Source organism: Polypterus senegalus, chromosome 13 (assembly GCF_016835505.1).
Source record: "Polypterus senegalus isolate Bchr_013 chromosome 13, ASM1683550v1, whole genome shotgun sequence".
NCBI classification, from domain to species: domain Eukaryota; kingdom Metazoa; phylum Chordata; class Cladistia; order Polypteriformes; family Polypteridae; genus Polypterus; species Polypterus senegalus.
In genome coordinates, this window is record NC_053166.1 from 695,924 (window position 1) to 717,903 (window position 21,980).

General features: G+C 42.5%; 1 protein-coding gene across 1 annotated transcript in view; it reads right to left on the minus strand.

Annotated features, from left to right (window-relative positions):
• Positions 1 to 18,905, minus strand: part of fbxw2 (F-box and WD repeat domain containing 2) — a 56,310-nt gene extending 37,405 nt beyond the window's left edge. The window contains exon 1 of the mRNA XM_039774481.1: positions 18,022 to 18,905. The gene's annotated coding sequence lies outside the window, so the exon portion shown is untranslated. The remainder of the gene's footprint in view (positions 1 to 18,021) is intronic.
• Positions 18,906 to 21,980: the final 3,075 nt, after the last annotated feature.

Consider the following 21,980-nt stretch of genomic DNA (forward strand, 5'->3'; position numbering starts at 1 on the left):
TGCTCTATTCCTGCCCCTAATTGATTCCACCAATATTTCTCTGTCCATCATGTCTGGCTGACAAGGCCTATCCTTACTCCCTACTAGCTCAGCACTCGCCACCAATATGTAGAGTTCGAAAGTTCACATTCCCTCTCTAAAAGTAGGGGCCCACCCTGCATGTTTAACCTTTGGCTTTTGAAGTATTGATGGTTTCAAGCTTATACAGAATCATAAAAATATGTAGGCATGAGTCTTTTTAATCCTATCTCTTACATTTTAATGCTTGGTGAAATACAATACTTACTGTCTCGTGTGCTTGTGATACTTTTGTAATACATGTAGATTACCAATTTTAAAAATACACTTTTCTATAAAACAGACAAAAGTAACTGGCATCCTCCATGCTTTATTCTACAGCGAAGACAATTTGCTTTTGACTTAGGACCAAACAAACATTGCATGGCCAAACGTTTATGGACACCTGACCATAACTCCTTTAGAAGCTTGTTGGACATTCCATTGTAAAACCACAGGCATTAATGTGGAGTCTGTAGATATAACAGGGGGGTATGTATGGCTGTGAGCTGATCTGATACGCCGGTTAACAATAAAACACCTGAATTTGGTCATTTGGAGGGGTGTCCATATATTTCTGGTCATATAGTGTATCGCTCTATTATTAAAAAAAAAAAAAAAATATATCTTGTGACGATACGTGATCTTTGGAAGAGACACAGAGAGACACTTTCATGTCCTGCGAGACAGACAAGTCACGTCATACTTACAACCTTCCCGTGATAAACATGCAGAGCAGGTTAAAGATAATGGAGGTAGGAACATTCGAAAGTCTCAAAAAAATGAGAGTAAAGAGCACAAACAAACTGAAAATATTACTTGGTGAAATAACGGAACAGCGAAAAGAGACTGCATAGTGTTTGAGAATGTCTGGGGGACAAGAGAGACAAGGTAGTCAGAAAAAAGGACAGCTGCTATACAGACTTTTAAGCGCCGCACGAAATGCAGATCACGCGGCACGGCAGAAGCAGCAGCAGCAAGCCAGCAGATGATCGAGCAAAGAGGACATTAAAAAAACAACTGTTATTTGTTTCCCATTGTATCACTGTTTAAGAGGGGGTTTCAGAGGAGCGGCCGCGTCTCCTTGGGGTGCGTTCAGCCCCCTCCTCCCAAAGGCGCATAGCACTGGTGCTGTTTAGGGGTTGGGAGCAAAGCGAGCAGGGGGGACATGGCCCCCTAGTTATCAGAAAAACCAGTAATGGCGCACTGCCTCTAACGATAATGTGTAGTGAATCCACTTGACTTGAGCATTCCTAGTTCTCATCCTCTTTCTTTGTACGTTTACCATTCATTTCCTCAGATGTTGATGCGCTTGCTGCTTCCCGAGTGGCTCTTCTTTTCTCCACCCTAGTAGCCCGTTTCTTCTCTTCTTTCATCGGCATCTTTTCACATTAAAACTGTTAAGTCAGTGTTTGTGTTGCAATTACTTAGTACATTTTCCTTCATTTTTCACTTAAGCTGGCACTTAAGTCTTCAGTCTGCCTCAAGAATCTATATATATATAATTCACTAAGGCAAGACACCCATGGAAAGCACACCGGAAGGGGCGTGGATTCACTAAGCCGCCGACAAGTAAGACACCTATGGCGCACGCAGGGAGGAGCCACGCCCTGCAACTCCAAGACCATTGGATTCGACGACAACTCGCAGAGCCACGCCCACCAACTCGGACGCGACGACACAGAAGGAACGGTGTCATTTATATTCGTCTGTCGTGGAGACCTCATGTACCTCCGAGCCACCTTGACTGTTCATAGAGGCATGTTTCTCGCGGAAGTGAGTCGCCATATGCAGCATGTAAAACGGTTTGCAAAGGGGTATCCCATGGGATCCTTAAAACAATCCTTTACCGCTGAGGTTGAAGCACAATGAAGTTAGCAGTCTTTTAAAAAACGAGTTTTTCGGTTACGACGCACGACCGCGTGCACCATAGCGAATTGTTTTACACGCTACATACAGCAATGCGCATCCGCGACAAACATGTGTATTCTTCACTCATGGACAATTATATGTTAATCTCTCCAGAGTTCCATCTTTTCATTCTCTTTCTCTTGTATCCTCAAACCCTCCCTTTTTAGACAACTGTGTCTTTACAGAAGTGTTCAAGCATCAATAAATAATTATGCGGCGTTTGTTATGCCGCGGGTTCACTATTGTGTTGTATTTTGCTCTCTCCAGAGTTCCATCTTTTCATTCACTTACTGTTGTATTCTCACACCAACCCGTTTTAGACATCCGTGTCTTTCCAGAAGTGTTTAGCATTCAATAAATAATTATGCATGACATTGAGCGTGTGTCTAGGCGTGGGTAAGCCGTTGAACCCCATTCGGACTACAAACCGTGGAATTCCCACTAAGTGCGACTCATACGCTCCCACTGATTACGTCCCTACCCTTTGTGCACACTCCCCTCCCACCTCGCTACTACCGTGGTCGGGTGTCTTGGTGGATTATATATTGAAAAGCAGCCAAAACCGCACAGAGCAATGAAACGTCTACGTCAGTCACAGGCACATGAGCAGGCAGTGAATACTGAACGAAAAATCAGCAGATTAGCATGACGGAGGGAGCTGAATGCACGTCTTTCTCCTCTCCTCCCAATCCACACATCGCGCCATGCACCCCCATCCCTCCATCTGGCAGGAGAAGGAGGGATGGCGATCCAACAGTTTTCAGTCACGGACGATTGTGTGTTGGTTCGTTCCGTGCATTGTTACAATGTTGCTTTTCTTGCTGATTTATTACATTACTGATTTTTCAAATGTTAATTTTCTCCCTGTGCTTAAAAATCATTAAAAAAAATGGCCTGATTATGCGGCGTATGATACACCGCGGGTTGGCTAGTGACTTATGATATGAAGAGGTAGAGGAAGTGACGGCAAAAGTGGTAGGGAATGAGAACGGCGCCCATATCCATGCGCCACACAGCCGCCCTGCTGCGCGCTGCCGAGAGTTGATTTCACAATAAAATAAAATAAAAATAAAAAGAGGAACAACCTTGTAGGTCAATCACCACCCCGAAAGCGGATAGTAGACGTCACGTAGTATACGTGTACCAAATTTCAGGTCAATAGTTCAAACGGTTTGCGAACTACAGGTGATTTAAAATCCTGGACAGACAAACAGACGGCTACAGTAGCGTATCTACATATCATCTTCTTCTTTCGGCTACTCTCCGTAGGGGTTAATGTGTGTGTGTGTGTATGTATTTATGTTCCAGCATCACTTCCGAACGGCTGGAGCGATTTTCATGAAACTTGGTACTCATGTTTCTCATTGGTCGGCTAAAAATACTGCAGGGTGAAATCAGCTTTAACCCACCCCCTTCAGGTAGGACTGGGGGGGTGATCTTGCGTTCTTGTATGCACGTTATCATCCAGTTGATACTCGGAACGACCACCAGTGGGCGAACTGGAGGTGATTGCCAGCATTCTTTATGTTTGAGTGCCACCACCGTGCCCGCCTGTTGCTTTTGAAATGAAATTGAGTTGGCCGGTTCCGAGCGTCAACTAGATGATAACATACATACAAGACTGTAAGACAAGCACATTTGTGAGTCTTCATTGTTTGTTAATTAATTTTTTGTTTTTAAAGTTTATAAATTATATTTTTCTCAAACGATTAAAAAAAAAAACACTTTATTTTCCTCCCGGGCAACACTGGGTATTTCAGTTAGTTATAAAGAAAATAGCATGGACAAAATTACTGGGAGCCCTTAGGAGACATAATTGCATAGTATCAACATTGCAAGCAGTAAAATCTGGACCACTAATCAGTCACTCGGTCTATCTGAATGGAGCAAAGACCTGACTCCTCTGTGCTGTGTCACTGTGTGAATCACACCGAGCACAGACGAGACAATGAAGAACAAAACATTGTCTGAGGAGAAAAGGAAGAAGCTAATAGCCAAGCATGGTCAAGGTAGAGGTTACAAGATCATCTCCAAAGAGCCTCATGATCCTGTGACCATGGCAGATAATATTATCAATGTAAATCCATTATAAAAATACAGTCGACCCACCTGACATACAAACAACTTGGTTTATGACCAAAATTTTTGTTTTGAATTACGACCAACGTCTTACGTTACAACCCGAATGCGATCACGTGAATTCCGTTTGTGCGATTGTAAACAAACAGCCGAGAGCGTTCGTAAGTGTCAGTCGGAGCCCAGATGCATGTGTTTGTGAATGTAATTTCGGTCAGTGCGGCGATTTATATAATTCATTTCGATAATTGCTAAAGAAGGAAGAGAAGGTAATGAAGGTAAAGAAAGCAATCACAATCGAAACGAAGAAGGAAATTGTGCGGAAATATGAGAGTGGCGTTCGTGTGACCGATCTCGGTAATATGTACAGCATTTCGAAATCCACCATCTCTACAATTTTACAAAGAAAAGATTTGTATAAGGAAGCTCCTTCCAAACAATAACCACCTTTCATTTCATTCTCCTCCTCCCTTCCTGCAAGCCAAAGATGTCAACTTAAATGGCGAGTACAGTATGAAATTGGTGTTACTGGTAGGCTAGGCACTTTTTATAACTTTTTGGTTAGTACAGTAGAAAAATTATTGGTGGTTTTGGTAAATTATGCACATTATACAACACTTTTTATTATGAAAAGGTTAAGTAAGTGTTGCTATGGGAAGTTTGGAACGCATTATGGGTACTTCCATTATTTCTTATGGGAAAAATAGTCTTGACTTACAACCAACTTCAGTTACAACGAGCCCTCGAGAACAAATTGAGTTCATAAGTCAAGGGTCCACTGGCCTCTATAAATTCACAATTAGACAAAAACTGGTATAAAAGTGATTAAAAACAATGGTAACCCTGCTGATATGAGGACATCCTCCTAACCGTTAACCATGAGAATAATTAAAAGGAAAGGAAAGATAATTGTAAAATCCCACCGAGATATCAGTCAACCTCCCTAGCTACCTCTGCAGTAGTGGTGCATGCAGACTGTTGTTTAGTGGAGTCTCAAACATGGCAGACATTAGTGCTGAGCGGTATACCGGTTCATACCAAAAACCGTTCTTTATTTTTGTTATGATATGGATTTTTCTTATAACAGAACACCAGTTTAAATAGCCTAAACAACGTTCGGAAAGTGGCGCAGCGGGAAACTGTTTAAGGGGGGGACCTTTTTCACTGCTGCACCGCTAAACACGCATGCAACGGGGTACATGCGTTAGTGGAGGTAGTGAGTGGTGAAAATGGACAGAGAACATTCTGAAACTGAAGCTGTAGCAGACGATAAAGTTGAACATGATGACACAGAAGAACTTTTGCCGAAAACAGGAGCCTTTGTCTGTTGTCTGGAGATACTTTGGCTTTAAAAAGTCAGATCAGGACCATTATGTTCAAATGTGTGAATACTGTTTCTATACTACTGGATAATAATGCAAGCCAAGTTGTACTTGTTTTATTTCTTTTGTCAATACTGTGTAATGTACCTGGGTATTGTGTAATAATAATAATAATAATAATAATGCATTTTATTTATAGGTCACTTTACATTCGCAGTAAATCTCAAAGTGCTACGTTAAAAAAAAAGGCAAGGCAAGATAAAAACAGAGATAAAACAACAGAGATAATTGTAGCATTTTCATTAATAAGCTTTCCTAAATAGAAAAGTCTTTAGCCACTTTTTTTTTAAACAGCCCACAGTCTGCTGTGTTCTTATCAGAATCAGAAAACTTTATTAATCCCAAAGGAAATTACTTATGTTACAACTTAACAACAGACAAGAGACATGCTACACTAAGAGCACATATAAAAGTAATCATGTAAATATAATAAAGTATAATAAATGTAAGTATCAAACTAAAGTACAGAGTGCTGCATCTTAAGTTAATATTGCACAATCTGGGAACAAACTCATGTGAAGAGAAGACAATTTACTGCACAAGAACAGATAGTATGTTGCACATTTCAAGTACCAATAAAGAAAGAGGGTAATAACTTAAAAAGTGTGGGTGAGTGACCGGAAAAGGAGTTCTAGAGTCTGATGGCTGAGGGGAGGAAGGATTTTCTGTGACATTCAGTGGAGCACTTGATGCTGGTCAGTCTACTGCTGAAGACGCTCGTTTGTCCAACCACAGCACTATAAAAGTGGCCGATTAGCATTTTCAAGAACAGACTGAAGCCTAGACAACATTCTCTGATCTGCCGCAGCTTCCAAGCTGTCCAGTTTCTCTCCTACCACAGAGGCAGCCTTCTGAATTAGTTTCTTTAGTCTCCTGATGTCTGCCACTTTCATGCTGCTCGCCCAGCATGCCACGTTGTTATAGAACATCCACCACATAGTGCTGCTGACACTAAAAGATCTGAGCTTGCGTAGGAAATACAGCCTACTTTGACCCTTCTTGCATACAGCCAGCGAGTTCCTGGACCAGTCTAGCTTACTGCTCATATGCACCCCTAGATACTTGTACTCCTCAACAATCTCCACCTTATGCTCTCTGGTAGATCATTCCAGAGCCGTGGAGCAGCGGCTGCAAAAGCTCGGTCACCCATTGTATGAAGTTTGGTCACAGGGGGGCGAAGGCGGTAGGTATTTGCAAAACGGAGATTTCTTGCAGTGGATTGTAGTATTAGAGGAGTTCCTTCAGATATTGTGGAGCATTTCCATGGATACACTGGTGAGTGAGCTGACAGAGTTTGTATTCGATACGTGAGATGTGTTCATATTTCTACACCCTCATCAGGATTCTTGCAGCACTATTTGTTGGAGCTTTTGAAGGCTTTTGCTGGGGATCCCGATGAGGAGTGCATTACAATAATCCAGCCTGGATGACACAAAGGCATGAAGCAGTTTTTCAGCATCACAGAGGGAGAGGTAGGGACGGAGTTTGGCTAGGTTTCGGAGATGAAGGAATGCAATTTTACAAAGGTGATGGACATGTGTATCAAATGACAGATGGGAGTCTAACTTGACACCCAGATTTGTAACAGAAGGGGATAGGGTAATGGTACGGTCAGAAAAGGAAATACAATTTACAGAAGAACGAAGTTGATGGGGGGTTGCCAATTAAAAGAGTTTCAGTTTTAGTGCTGTTCAGCTTGAGGAAGTTCTTGGACATCCAGGCCTCAATCTCATCCAAGCAAGAGGAAAGAGTTGATGGAGGTGTAAGAGAAGTCGAATCCAATCTCACACAGAGCTGCATATCATCGGCATAGCAATGGAATGAAACACCACGCTTGTGGATGATGTGACCCAGGGGTAGCATATAGATATTAAAAAGGGTCGGCCCAAGGACTGTTCCTTGTGGGACCCCACAGGTGACAGAGTGGGTGTGAGATTTAACACTCCCCAAGGCCACATACTCAGCCCTATCTTGTAAGACAGGACTCGAACCACTCCAAAGCAATGCCAGAAGGTCCAATTTTATTGTGAAAACGATGAAGGAGAATATTATAATCTACCGTTTCAAATGCAGCTGTGAGGTCCAGGAGGATAAGGAATGATGGAGAGCCCTGGTCAGCAGCCATCAGGAGGTCATAGGTGACTCTGACCAGGGCTGTATCTGTTCTGTGAGAAGTTCAGAAACCAGATTGAACAACAAGGCTTGAACAACTAAAACAGTGGTCTCAAACTCTGGTCCTGGAGGGCCGCAGTGGCTGTAGGTTTTCATTTTAACACTTTTCTTAATTAGTGACCTGTTTTTACTGCTAACTAACTTCTTTTGAATTAATTTTAAGTGAACACTCAGACCCCTTAATTGTTTCTTTTTCCTTAATTAGCAGCCAAACAATAATGAGATACAAAATGAGCCAAAACAGGACCAGCAAACTGTGTCCATCATAAAATATCTGAACATAAAGAAACATGAAAGTCTCAGGAATGCTGATCTGCTGAAGTACCCAAATATTTTTACATTGTGCTCTTAGAAAAGAGAAAATCAACAATTTTAGAAATGTCTGCCACTGCACAATGACAGCAGCAACAAGCCACTGAATTAAAGAATGGGTTTAATTAACAACAAGAATCGGCTCCAAATTAAGCAACTGCTTGGAGTTTGAGGCCCTGACTTAGCTGGTCTTCTGTTGGCTCCCTCACTTCACATTTCATTTCTGTTTGGGTGCTACTTAAGGAAAGAAATGAAGCAATTCGGAGCAACAAATCCTAAAAAACAAGTCAATTAAAATGAAAGGAAAATGAGTTCCAAACACTGGTCACCAATTAAGAAAAGGGTTAGAATGAAAACCCTGCAGCCACTGCGGCCCTCCGGGACCAGAGTTGGAGACCACTGAACTAAAATATCATTCAGGCTAGAAAGAATTTAAATTGAATATGTCTCTCTGTGTGTGTGTGTATGTATATATATATATATATATAAATCCCTCCTCGATCGCGGTGGTTGCGTTCCAGAACCCCCCGTGATAGATGAAAATCTGAGGAGTAGGAACCATATGTTTGTACGGTTATTTTTATATATTTTAATCCCTTATAAACTCTCCCACACTGTTAACATTATTAGAGCCCTCTAGACATGAAATAACACCCTTTAGTCCAAAGTTTAAACTGTGCTCCATGACAAGACAGAGATGGCAGTTCTTTCTCACAATTAAACAAATGCAAACATATCTTCTCTTCAAAGGGCGCCGTCAGAGCAGAGAATGTCAGAGAGATAGAGAGAGCGTGACAGAAAAGCAAACATATAAAAAATCAATATGTGCGCGGGTATTTTGCTATATGTATATATATATATGTGGATGTATATGTGTGTATATACTGTATATATTATATATACATATACATACATATATGTGTGTGTGTATATATATGTATATATGTTTATATGTGTGTGTATATCTATCTATCTATATATATATGTATGCCAGCAACACTCATGACAATGACCAAACAATTACATTGTCATTGTCAATTGTGTGTGTGTATATATATATATACTGTATGTATATATATATATATATATATATATATATATATATACACACACACACACACACACACACACCCTTGACTTATGAACTCAATTCGTTCTCGAGGGCTGGTTGTAACTCAAGTTCATTGTAAGTCAAGACTATTTTTCCCAAAAGAAATAATGGAAATACCCATAATGCACTCCGAACCTCCCACAACACTTACTTAACCTTTTCATAATAAAAAAGGGTTGTATAATGTGCGTAATTTACCAAAACACCAATCATTTTTCTACTGTACTAACCAAAAAGTTATAAAAAGTGCCTAGCCTACCAGAAACAACAATTTCACACTGTACTCACCATTTAATTTGACATCTTTGGGCTGCAGGAAGGGAGGAGGAGGAGGAGAATGAAACGGAAGGTGGTTATTGTTTAGAAGGAGCCTCCTTATGCAAATCTTTTCTCTGTAAAATTGCTGAGATGGTGGATTTCGACATGCTGTACATATTAGCGAGATCGGTCACACGAACACCACTCTCATATTTCCGCACAATTTCCTTCTTCATTTCGATTGTGATCACTGTTTCTGAAGTTAATAATGACAGTAGTCGAGCACTCAGTCCAAAGCTGGTCGTGTTGTGAAGTAATAATACACTCCAAAGCAAGCCAGTGGTGACTCAGCCTGATGACTTCATCATGTGCCGCACCAGCCCACTAGCTAACACCCCTTAACAATCGATTTTTTTACCTTTGTTACCTTCTCTTCCTTTCGTAGCAATTATGAGTCTTGCTTGCCATGGTCTTAGTGAATTAAATATATAGATAAATCACTGCACTGACCAAAATTACGTCCACAAACACATGTATCTGGGCTCCAACTGACGCTTACAACCGCTCTCGGCTGTTTGTTTACAATCGCACAGGCGGATACACGTGACGGCATTCGAGTCATAACGCAAGATGTTGGTCGTAAATCAAAACAAAAATTTTGGTCATAAATCAAGTTGTTCGCATGTCAGGCCGGTCGTATATCAAGGGTCGTCTGTATATTTACAAATCCTGGAAAGGAAATTTCCAGAATAGGGAAGTCTGGGCATCTCTGCTTAAGCTGCTGCCCACGCGACCCGATCTCGGATAAACGGAAGAGGATGGATGGATGGAAATTTCCAAGGTGACGATACGTGATCTTCTCGGAAGACATTTAAAAGACCCGCGAGACAAAAAAAGACTGGCCACGGAGCGTCTCACGGGGACTGTAAACATGAGACTTGGTGCCAAGAGATTGTCCCAGGGCCGTCTCGCGGGGACGTGGAACATGAGATTCTTGCAAGACATGCCCTTATCATCAAATAAGAGCACAGCCAGCAGCAGCGCACACACAGATCCTGTGCTTTCAACAAAGAAGAAAGAACAGCGCGGAGAAAAGAGACCCAGAAACGTGGGAGAGAAAAAAAGGCAGATAAGAGATTATGAAAACAGTGGAATTTGAAAGACTCAAACAAATGAGGACGTGATACACATGCAGAGAAAGGTACAGAATATGAAAGCAGTAAAATTCCAAAGTATTGTAGCGTCCCAGTCAAGCTGAAGCCTTTTTTTGTTTTAAGTCACTGTTAGGTCCAATTGATGGAGGACGGAGTACAGCACAGAAGACTGATAGCAGGGTACTGATTGATGTGGTAAGGGGGTACGAGACCCGGGGGTGGAGGGATTGGAGAGGGTGCTAGAAAGTTGTGTTTGGGGTTATGAAGTCAGCGATTGTTCAAGTACAACTTTTGTGACACTTTATTACGTCAGTCGCTATAGTATAAAAACAAGATAATAAAGACGGCATTAGCGCAAGCAAAAGGCAATTAATCATCAGAACCAGGTGTAATTGAAAAAATAGCAGGACAAAGTGAGGTCAGAAATAAAAGGCAAAGAGCAGAAAACAAAGTCTTTTCACCTTCGCATCATTCAATGCACAAAACGTAGATTTACACAATAATGGACCCAACCCTATGAGAATCTGTGGTCCCGCAACAGTTAAAGCAATGATTCCAGAGAAAAAAAAAAAACGCTTTTAAAATTGTATATCTGATTAAGCAGACACAGGGGTTGGCAAGCAATGTGAGCGGGGGCAGAGCCTCCTAGTGTATATTATATATATATATATTAGACAAGTCAAAAATCAGAACATTAAAAGTCTACTGCATAAATCAATATTGACTCGTCTGAACACAAATACTGCAGATGGTGTGGAGCAGTGGTTAACCTCCTTGGTGTTAACCAGAACATCTCTCAGGTTAAGCCCACATGACACTCAGGGACAGCAGTCTGCTGCCATCTAGTGGATAAAATGACACCATGTGGCCAAATAAATAAACAAAATCATGAATATGTCTGTGTGTTTTGAAACACTAGGGTAACTCGTTAATATTCATGAGCAGGCCAGAGCCATCAGTCAAACCACACAATGGCATGGAAAGCCAATTTTAGAACAAACTGAAACCCAACCAATACTTGAATCAAGTGATAGTGAAGACAGAGTGGAGGACACCAGACATACCTTACCTGCTGTGTTTAGGTGGATGTTTGGTATCAACCGGTTTCTCTTTTTTGTAATACTAGGGGGCTTTGTCCCCCTGCTCGCTTCGCTCGCCAACCCCCAGGCTGGTGCTACACGCTAGTCTTTTTGCGGCTCTGCTGCCCGCGTATGGGGATGCTGATGTACAATTTAAACAGATTACTTTCATGGGAACTGTTACATATGCATACTAGAACTAACTATATTACATTACAGTGAGCAATTAACTGTAGTAAAAAATAGTAAAACGTAATAATTTGAAAGAAAATTAGGTTTCATGTTGTGTTAAGAGTTATTTGTTGTGTAATATGATTTCATTCTGTTTGGCTTTGAAATTAACACGCAAATACTTTTTAAACTTACACTTTTACTGTAAAACTTCAGTAAAAAGAATTTTTTCAATGAAATTTTTGTCAATATCACGTTGAATTTTGATTCTGTGTTTGGACATTCATCATGACAACACAACATATCACTGCCTGTGATTGAATTTCATTCCTTTATCTCGTTTAAATAAAATTACTTTTTCAAATTCTAATGTTATCCTCTGGAGATTTACTACATTACCTTCTTGGATACAATCTTCTTTCTGCAGTAGTTTGTGTGGAGGAAGACTTAACAGTGTTTACGGTTGTAGATATTCTTCGTAATATTGCAAGTTGATGTTTTCATCTTCTGTTCATCACCACCAACGGTTTCAGCAGAGTCTATTCATATGCATTTAACCAATCTACCGTGTAACCGATCGACATTTTTGGAGTTGATTTGTTTCACTTCATCATTTCTCGGTGCTAGGATTGCCCATGTACTCATTTCTTTTATTGATAACCCTTCAGGATGAAATTCTTAAATAAGATTTGGACATAATAAGTCTTCTTTAAGTGGTAACTTGAAGTGAGGACAACGTTAAAATTTATAAGAACTGAACTGAAGTCTGTCACATCTTCTGTGGATAACATTAGACAACAAAGGAGATCTTGATATGCCATTCGTATTAAAATGTTTACAGTTTCCCCTTAGAACCAAACACTCGAAGAAGTCTTTTTATTTAATAGAGAGAAAGAAACAAAATTCAATCACGGGCAGTTATACGTCGTATGGATGCAAATGTAACGCTTCACCTGAAAATTTAAAAAGTGATGTCATTTGTTTTTCGAATTCTTAGTAAACAGGGTTAAAAAAGTAAGGAATCTATATATATATATATATATATATATATATATATATATATATATATAAACTGCTCAAAAGAATTAAAGGAACACTTAATAGAAATCCTCGTGGATATCTATACTGATATAGACTGGGTAATGTGTTAGGAACGAAAGGATGCCACATCGTTTGATGGAAATGAAAATGATCAACCTACAGAGCCCTGAATTCAAAGACGCCCCAAAAATCAGAGTGAAGACATTATGTGGCAGGCTAGTCCATTTTGCCCAAATTGAACTGCAGCAACTCCAAATTGTACGCAGCACTTTGTATGGCCCCTGTGTTCTCGTATACATGCCTGACAACATCGGTGCCTGCTTCTAATGAGATGACAGATGGTGTTGTGGGGGATCTCCTCCCAGATCTGGACCAGGGCATCACTGAGCTCCTGGACAGTCTGAGGTGCAACCTGGTGGCATTGGATGGACCAAACCATAATGTCCCAGAGGTGTTCTATTGGATTTAGGTCAGGAAAGTGTGGTGGCCAGTCAATGGTATCAATTCCTTCATCCTCCAGGAACTGCCTGCATACTCTCACCACATGAGGCCAGGAATTGTCGTGCACCAGGAGCCACTGTACCAGTGTAGGGTCTGACAATGGGTCCAAGGATTTCATCCTGATACCTAATGGCAGCTAAGGTGCCTTTGTCAAGCCTGTAGCGCTCTGTGTGACCCTCCATGGATATGCCTCACCAGACAATCATTAACCCACCACCAAACTGCTCATGCTGAATGATGTTACAGGCAGCATAATGTTCTCCATGGCTTCTCCAGACCCTTTCACTTCTGTCACGTGCTCAGGGTGAACCTGCTCTCATCTGTAAAAAGCACAGGGCACCAGTGGTGCATCTGCCAATTCTGGTATTCTATGGCGAATGCCAATCGAGCTGCATGCTGCTGGGCAGTGAGCTCAGGGCCCATTAGAGGACATGGGGCCCTTGGGTCACCCTCATGAAGTCTTTCTGGTTGTTTGGTCAGAGACATTCAAACCAGTGGCCTGCTGGAGGTCATTTTGTAGGGCTCTGGCAGTGCTCATCCTGTTCCTCCTTGCCCAAAGGAGCAGATACTGGTCCTGCTGATGGGTTATGGACCTTCTATGGCCCACGAGGTGTGGCAGAAAAGTAATGAGACTGGCAACACTGCAAGCGATCTAGCAACGCTGCGCTGTTGTCCTTGACAGAGCACGTGTATCAGTACCCTCCCATAGCTCAGTGCGAGTTTCAACTCCTTCCGTTAACTACGTGATTTTTGTGACTGCTATTAGCGAAGTTGTGTTTTTGATTGTGCGTCACGCAAAATGGAACAGCGGAATTTGGAGCAACGTTGTGCCATTAAATTTTGTGTTAAGCTTGGAGAATCGGCAAGTGTGATGTTTGAAAAGTTAAAAGAGGCCTATGGGGAACATTCTTTATCCAGAGCTCAAGTTTTTCAGGGAGGCCTTCAACTTCGAAAACCAAAGACAACATCGAACGTGTTAACACTCTTGTGAGATCAGACCGTCGTTTAACATTAAGAATGTTGAGTGAACAATTAAATTTGAACAGATTTACCATTCATCAAATTTTGACTGAACATTTGCACATGCGAAAGGTCTGTGCCAAAATGGTGCCGAAAAACCTCACAATTGAGCAGAAGGACAATCGAAAAAACAAATGTCTTGATCTTCTTGACAGAATCGCTAATGAGAAAGATTTCTTTAGTCGTGTGATCACAGGTCCTGAGACCAAGAGGCAAAGTCAGGAGTGGCACACTGCAAACTCTCCTCGACCAAAGAAAGCTCGAATGAGCAAATCGAAGATCAAATCAATGCTGATTTGTTTTTTTGACGAAAGGGGAATCGTCCACAAAGAATTTGTTCCTCCAGGACAAACTGTCAACCAAGTTTTTTATAAAGACGTCCTTGAAAGGCTCAGAAAAAGGGTCATTGGCGTGAGACCAGACATTGCAGACAAATGGATGCTCCATCATGACAACGCCCCATGTCACACTGCCCTCTCCATAACAGAATTTCTGACCTCAAAAGGCATTCCTGTGGTTCCCCAGCCCCCTTATTCACCTGACCTCAGTCCGTGTAACTTTTTCCTTTTTCCTAAACTGAAAAATGTCCTCAAAGGACGTCATTTTGGGACTTTAGAAAACATCCAAAAGAGTGTAACGGACATGCTGAAGACCATACCGGTTGAAGACTTCCAGCGCTGCTACCAACAGTGGGAACAACGTCTCCATCGGTGTGTAGCTGCCCAAGGGAACTACTTTGAAGGGGATAACATTGAGGTTTGAAAAAAAGAAAAACTTTGGTAAATAAAAAATCAGTCTCATTACTTTTCTGCCACACATATACACACACACACACACACTGTGGTGGGCTGGCACCCTGGCCAGGGTTTGTTTCCTGCCTTGCGCCCTGTGTTGGCCGGGTTTAGCTCTGGCATACTCCCGTGACCCTGTAGTTAGGATATGGCTGGTTCGATAATGGATGGAGATATAAATATAAATTCTTTTCACGTTAGAAACGGAAATTACGTATGACCACAGAACATATTATAATACAGGAACTAATCACTTAGTTTGTGGACGCCATTTTTATATCGTCTTTACGAATTGTTATTATTTGTGTAAGAGTTATTCTACTGATATTGAAAAGAAATAAACACAAACACGCCGATCTATCCCATAGAAGTGCACCCCGCCTCGCCCTCTCCCGGCCCACAGAGAAGTTTTATTTATTCGCCCACGTGACTGTCACAGAAACTGCTACATTATAACCTTTTTTTTTTTTTTTTAATTGGCAGTATTTGATAGTAGAAGAGATGAAGAAAACAGCTTTGCGTCTTTCTACTTTTTAACCGTACCGGATCTGTAAACAATGTGAAGACGACACCGCCTTCAGCAGCAAGGGGTCGTGAGAACAAAGTGGACGCTCGGAGGCGCAGAATGTCGGGCTGCTCCGCCGGGTCGAGAGCTTTGCAGTTTCGGGCAGCGTCCTCTCTTCTCGCTCCTTTTGTGACACTTCGAGTCCCCCTCGGCTCCTGGGAGAGTGGAAATCTTTGCGAATGAGTGTAATCGGCGCCATCGAAGCAAAACTCTCTTTGTAAATTGTTCTGCACGACTACTTACTGTCCCTTATGGTGATTTCAGGTCACTAAAACCCCACAACATTCAAGGTTGCTTTTGTGATGAATTATTTTAAGAAGATGGAGGGTTTACATCTAAGATCGCAATGCAGATGGGACACCGGCGTCCCAAAGTCCGCTGTCCGGCCGCTCTCGTGATCCAGTCAAGGAGCGTGGATGGGGGGAGCCAGTCATTGGGAAAGCACATTCAAACGTGAATGGACGATTCAGATATTTGAACGGGAGCCATTAAACCCATCGTGGACAGATTTAGGAACGTGAAAACTTCTTACAGGCTGTGACAGACACTCCAGTACTGCTCAATGTATCGTTACTTCTTACATGTTAATGTTTTACTGTTTAATAATTTATATACTACATTTTATTTTTTTCCCTTGCACTCAGTGAGCGAAGCCACTGGGTAATCAGCTAGTGTATAATTAAAATGGGGGCGGCATGGTGGCGCAGTGGGTAGTGGTGCTGCCTCGCAATTAGGAGACCCGGGTTCGCTTCCCGGGTCCTCCCTGCGTGGAGTTTGCATGTTCTCCCGTGTCTGCGTGGGTTTCCTCCGGGCGCTCCAATTTCCTCCCACAATCCAAAGACATGCGGGTTAGGTGGATTGGCGATTCTAAATTGGCCCGGGTGTGTTTGTGGGTGTGTTTGTGTGTGTCCTGCAGTGGGTTGGCACCCTGCCCAGGATTGGTTCCTGCCTTGTGCCCTGTGTTGGCTGGAATTGGCTCCAGCAGACCCCCGTGACCCTGTCTTCGGATTCAGCGGGTTAGAAAATGGATGGATGGATAATGGATGGATGGATATAATTAAAATGTACCAAGCAGTTATATGGGAATAATGTATTTTTTTCTGTTTAACAATATTTTCATCTTGATTTTCATTCTACTTTTCTAAGTGTTCTGTTTAATTAATCCATTATTTACTAATTAGTGTGTTTGATGCTAAAGTACTTACAGCCTTTGATTATTCCCTGTTGTTTGCCAGCACGTCTGCTCTGCTCAATTTTAATTGTCATTAATAAGATACAACAAAGGGGAGAAACTGCACAGAGAAAGGCAAAATATAAGGAAATCAACAAAAGAGAGTTAAGCATTTACATCGATAGCAAAAGCACAAATATTTCTAAATGTCTTATAAATGTAAAAATCATGCTGCTGTGCTTTTCTGAATATCGAATAAAAGCAAAAGAATACCAGTTGATGAAATGAGATCAGCGCTACCAGGTGTTGTCACAGATTAGGAATCTGGTTGGAACAAAACCCTGCAGTCACATTGGACCCCCAGGACCGAGGTTGGGAAACACTGAGCTAAAAGGAACTGAAATGGACATGAGGGGTGTGTAACGTAGGAGTCAGTACAATTGCAAAACAGGGGAGTGGCTCCTGAAAAGTGGGCGAAGTCCAAAGAGATGCCCCCTAACAGGGGCGTCAGCTTATGGGACTCAGAATGTCTCAGGTCAATGAATTTGTCCAAGGCTTCAGACCGTCTCGCCTGCAGCTGGACTCTATTGTGCTAAATTGGCCTAAGAGAGTGTGTGTGTGTGTGTGTGTGTGTAACTTGTGTCAGACTGGCACCCCATCCAAGAGTTGTTTCTTCCTTGCACCCTACGCTTAATTGGACAGGTTCGAGCCCCTCACAACACTATTTAAGATTAAGTGGGCTTATAAAATGGTACGGTACTGTATGGTAATGAACGCGTTTCACGCATGCAGGGTGGATGAATTGGCAAAGCTAAACTGGCCCTATAGAGAGTGTGTGTGTGTGTTCATCCCTGTGATGGACTGGCACCCCATCCAGGGATTGTTCCTGCCATGCACCCAATGCTTGCTGGGATTGGCTCCAGCATCCCCACAGCCAGGCTCAGGATAAAACAGGTATAGAAGACAGACGGCCGTTTCCCTACAAGGTGTGCCATAAATGCATAAACAAGATATAAGACACAAACATGTAATCCACGACTCCTAGCAACAGTAGACACAAAAGGTGCACCGCACTTGGCATTTGGTGGGCACAATGTGTGAAAGCTGTCGGTAATTCGGATAACCTCATTAAAGATGGTAAAGTTGACCTTTGTCTCCACCGCTTAAACGCACGTCACCCTCCTTTAGCCACCCACTACCCCAATGCCACCCTTACCCCTCAGTCCCCCCGATATTAAAGGCTACTCACCATTTCCCACAGGCGGCTCTTTGGAGATGCAGGGATGAGGAACCAGGTGTGGTTTTACACGGCGACATTCGACAACTTGCGAAAATCAAAAAATAAAGGAAAACGAGAATCTCCGCCACTGCCTTCACGGGGCGTCCGCCAAGTTAAACTGCACAAAAACACAAGAAATCCAAGGAAGCAGGCCGGGCACTGCTGATACAAGCGCGGAGTAAAAATGAAGAGTGAATAAAAGGGTCGCTGTCATTAAAAAATGCGTTGCCAAGTTTTTAAAACTGAATAAAACAAAAAAATGTAACAAGTCTGAAGTTGGATAGGCTGGTGCTCCCGATTTGGCCTCCGCCCGACTCCGCTGCTACGCACAACTCGAGACCGGGGACCGGCTCGGACGACGCAGGCCCAATCGTCCGACACAAACAAAACAGCAAAAGTGCGTGTTGGTGGGGCGAGAGAAACACTTGAAGATGGTCTGCTCCGCTTCAGTACAACGTCCACGCAGCGATCTTGGTCCAGCTTCTTTTCACGTCAGAGTCCGCCAATTACAGCGTGTCACACGGAAGCATTTCGGAGAGCGCCGCCGCTGCAGCCTCTCCCTCCGCGCGCATCTCAAGCTGCCGCCAGCTGTAGACAGGAAACCGGCACAAGGAAATGAAGTGTGGGGGGCTGACGGAGAAGCGAGTGGGGTATACGCGCTTCCAGTCGTTTCGGGGGGTTTGCCTTTTTCTTCCGCTTCAAGTTGGGAGCGCGCCCGGAGTGCCAGGTATCCACTTGCCGCGCGCGAGCTTCTCAACTGGAAACGCAAAGGAGAGCAGCGAGCGGGAACCTCGGAGCGCGCGCGCGTTCGCGATCGCAATGCAGACGGGACACCGCCGTCCCAAAGTCCGCTGTCCGGCCGCTCTCGTGATCCAGTCAAGGAGCGTGGATGGGGGGAGCCAGTCATTGGGAAAGCACATTCAAACATGAATGGACGATTCAGATATTTGAACGGGAGCCATTAAACCCATCGCGGACAGATTTAGGAACGTGAAAACGCCTTACAGGCTGTGACAGACAGGTAGACATTGTCATTCGTCCTACTATGAAAGTGTCATCTGAAGCTGGATGCACATAGAAGATCGGGGGTTTCAGGTTTTTTTTTTTTTCTCTATGCTTAAGAGAATAAAGAAAGTTCAGTCCGTTGAAAAGGTATTTTGCGTCCTTTAGTTGGTAAGAGAACACGGAGAGAACATGCACACTCCTTACAGGCTGTGACAGACAGACAGACAGGTAGATGTTGTCATTTGTCCCACAATGAAAGAGCCACCCAAGTCTGAAGGGACACATTAGATTGGGAGTTTTTCAGTTATCCTCACGAGATGAATAAATGTTCAGTTTGTTAAAGTGTGTAGTGTAACTGATGGAGCCATTGGTGTACTTGATGCATGTGACTTGGTGGCACAGTAGTCGGTGCTGCTGCCACTGTTGTGCAAGTTCACACCTCACAAGAACTTTATTTTAAAGTTCAGTTTAGAGATTTGAATGGCGTCTATATACCCCCTCATGTACATCTTTATGGTGTTGGGGAACGTTGAGAGGATATGCAAACTAACTACGGGTGTTGTCAGTCTTCCCACTATGGCTGATTAACTTGAAGCTGGATGGGCACATTAAATTGAGAGTTTTAAGTTTTTCGTTTATGCTCAAGAGAGTACAGTTAGTTCAAAATTCCCAGTAGAGCTGAAGGATCCATTGATGTACTTGTTATATGTATCATGGAAAATGGGTGGTGGGTGGATGGATGGATGGATCCATTATTCAACCCGCTATATCCTAACTACAGGGTCACGGGGGTCTGCTGGAGTCAATCCCAGCCAACACAGGGCTGCTGCCTCGCAGTTAGGAGACCCGGGTTCGCTTGTCGGGGTCTCCCAGCTTGGAGTTTGCATGTTCTCCCAGTGTCTGCGTGGGTTTCCTCCGGGTACTCCGGTTTCCTCCCACAGTCCAAATACATGCAGGTTAGGTGCATTGGCGATTCTAAATTGTCCCTAGTGTGTGCTTGGTGTGTGTGTGCCCTGCGGTGGGTTGGCGCCCTGCTCGGGGTTTGTTTCCTGCCTGGATGGATGGATGATTGTTTATTTCCAATGGTATTTCTTCAGTTAATTAAGGTGTTGCACTGCCGCCATCTCCCCAGTAGATGTCGCTGCTTTGCAGAAACTAAACAAGTCATAAATTTGATTACCGTCTAAAGCAGGGGTGGGCAAAGACAGTCCTGGAGGGCCGCAGTGGCTGCAGGTTTTTGTTCCAACCGAGTTGCTTAATTAGAAAATAATCCTTGCCAATAATTTAATTTCATGACTTGTTAATGCTTTAAATCTGCCAAGTCAGGTCATTCTCATACGCTAGATTTTTTATCCTTTCTAAGGATATTGTACAAATTATTTATAGTCTAAAATTGAGGAGTATTTCTTAGTCCTTTACTTTTTTCTCTTCACTTTCCTTCTAAGTATTTAATTAAACCAAATAGTGCACATTAAATACACACAGGTGTAAATGGAAACAAGTTAAATGGAGAAATGCTAGTTTCTTTTGTCATTTGCATCTTATTGCTAATAAGGAGCAATTAAAAACCAAGAATACAGCTTTTTAAGACTAAAATAGGCAATACGGGTTCAAAATCTTAATGAGCGAGACAACTAAAATGAAGAAGTGTTACTTGAGCAATAAGTACTTCTGATTAAGTAATTGGGTTGGAACAAAAACCTGCACCCACTGCGGCCCTCCAGGAATGACTTTGCCCACCCCTGGTCTAAAGCGTTTAGTTGTACTGTACATTGTCACAATCTCATTTTTCCAATTTTCCGTGATATGCTCAATGCAGTTTCTTGTCGAGTAAACATTTTTAGCGTATGAGACATTTTGTCTGTACCTGGCTCTGCTTGCCTGTATCAGGCCAATGGACCCTGCTGCGTTTTCAGTTTACCTTTGCTCAGGTGTGTGTAGGGAAAAGCTCAGCTTTTTCCGTTTTGGGGTTTCAAGGCAGAGCCCATCTAAATGACCCTTTGGTTGATTTTTTTGGGGGTGAAGTTTAAAATGTGTGTGAACTTTTACATCTCACCATTTTGGAGCAGTCATCCTCATTTTTACGAATCACATGGATTAGGTACAGTGGACTCAGAAAGTCTTCAGACCTCTTCACTTTCTGCACACTTTATTGTGTTGTATATTTGATTTTAAACACATTTGTAATTTCTTCCCATCAATCTACAATCAATAACTCATAAGGTCAAAGTGAAAACGTTTTCGGAAAAGAGGTTGAGGAGGCGGGCTCTAGTAAATACTGTTTTTTGATTGGCGAATCGTATCTACAGAGTGGACATACTGTATATGCTTTGCTTGCTGTGGCTCATGCTTACGCTCAACATTGTAACTGGATACGAGTGCAAGGTAAAGCTGGGCAGAATCATAATGTGGAGCTGCTCCTTAATCCACAAAACTCCAAATTCACCATTAGGAATCACATGTGCATCTGAAGGCCCTGCTGTAAATGTGTCAGTTTGCGGCAAAAGCTAGTCAAATAACTGTACTTCTTAGGGCCCGCCTTTTCAACTTGTGAAAGTGATAGTTTTCAGTTCAGGGCTTATTTCATGTTTTTGCAGTGTCACAAGAAAGAATTCAATATATAAAGCAGAAGTAAACAACAAAAATATATATCCCGTGACACATGTACTTATGTATATTTAAAATTCTTGTGGTTGTTATTTGGTTATTATTAAATTGCACAGTACTTTTATATATATTTATTTATTTTTGTTTGAACTATTCCTCCTCATCCAGTGACGACATAGTCCAAGAAAGTGCGGTTTATTTGAGGGCACCGTAGAGCAATCCGAGAAGACTTCAACTCCCATGATGCTCTGTGGTCACGTGCTGTAGCGTCGCATTGAAGCATACGCGCTCACTACGCTTTAAAGTTGTTTTTCCGG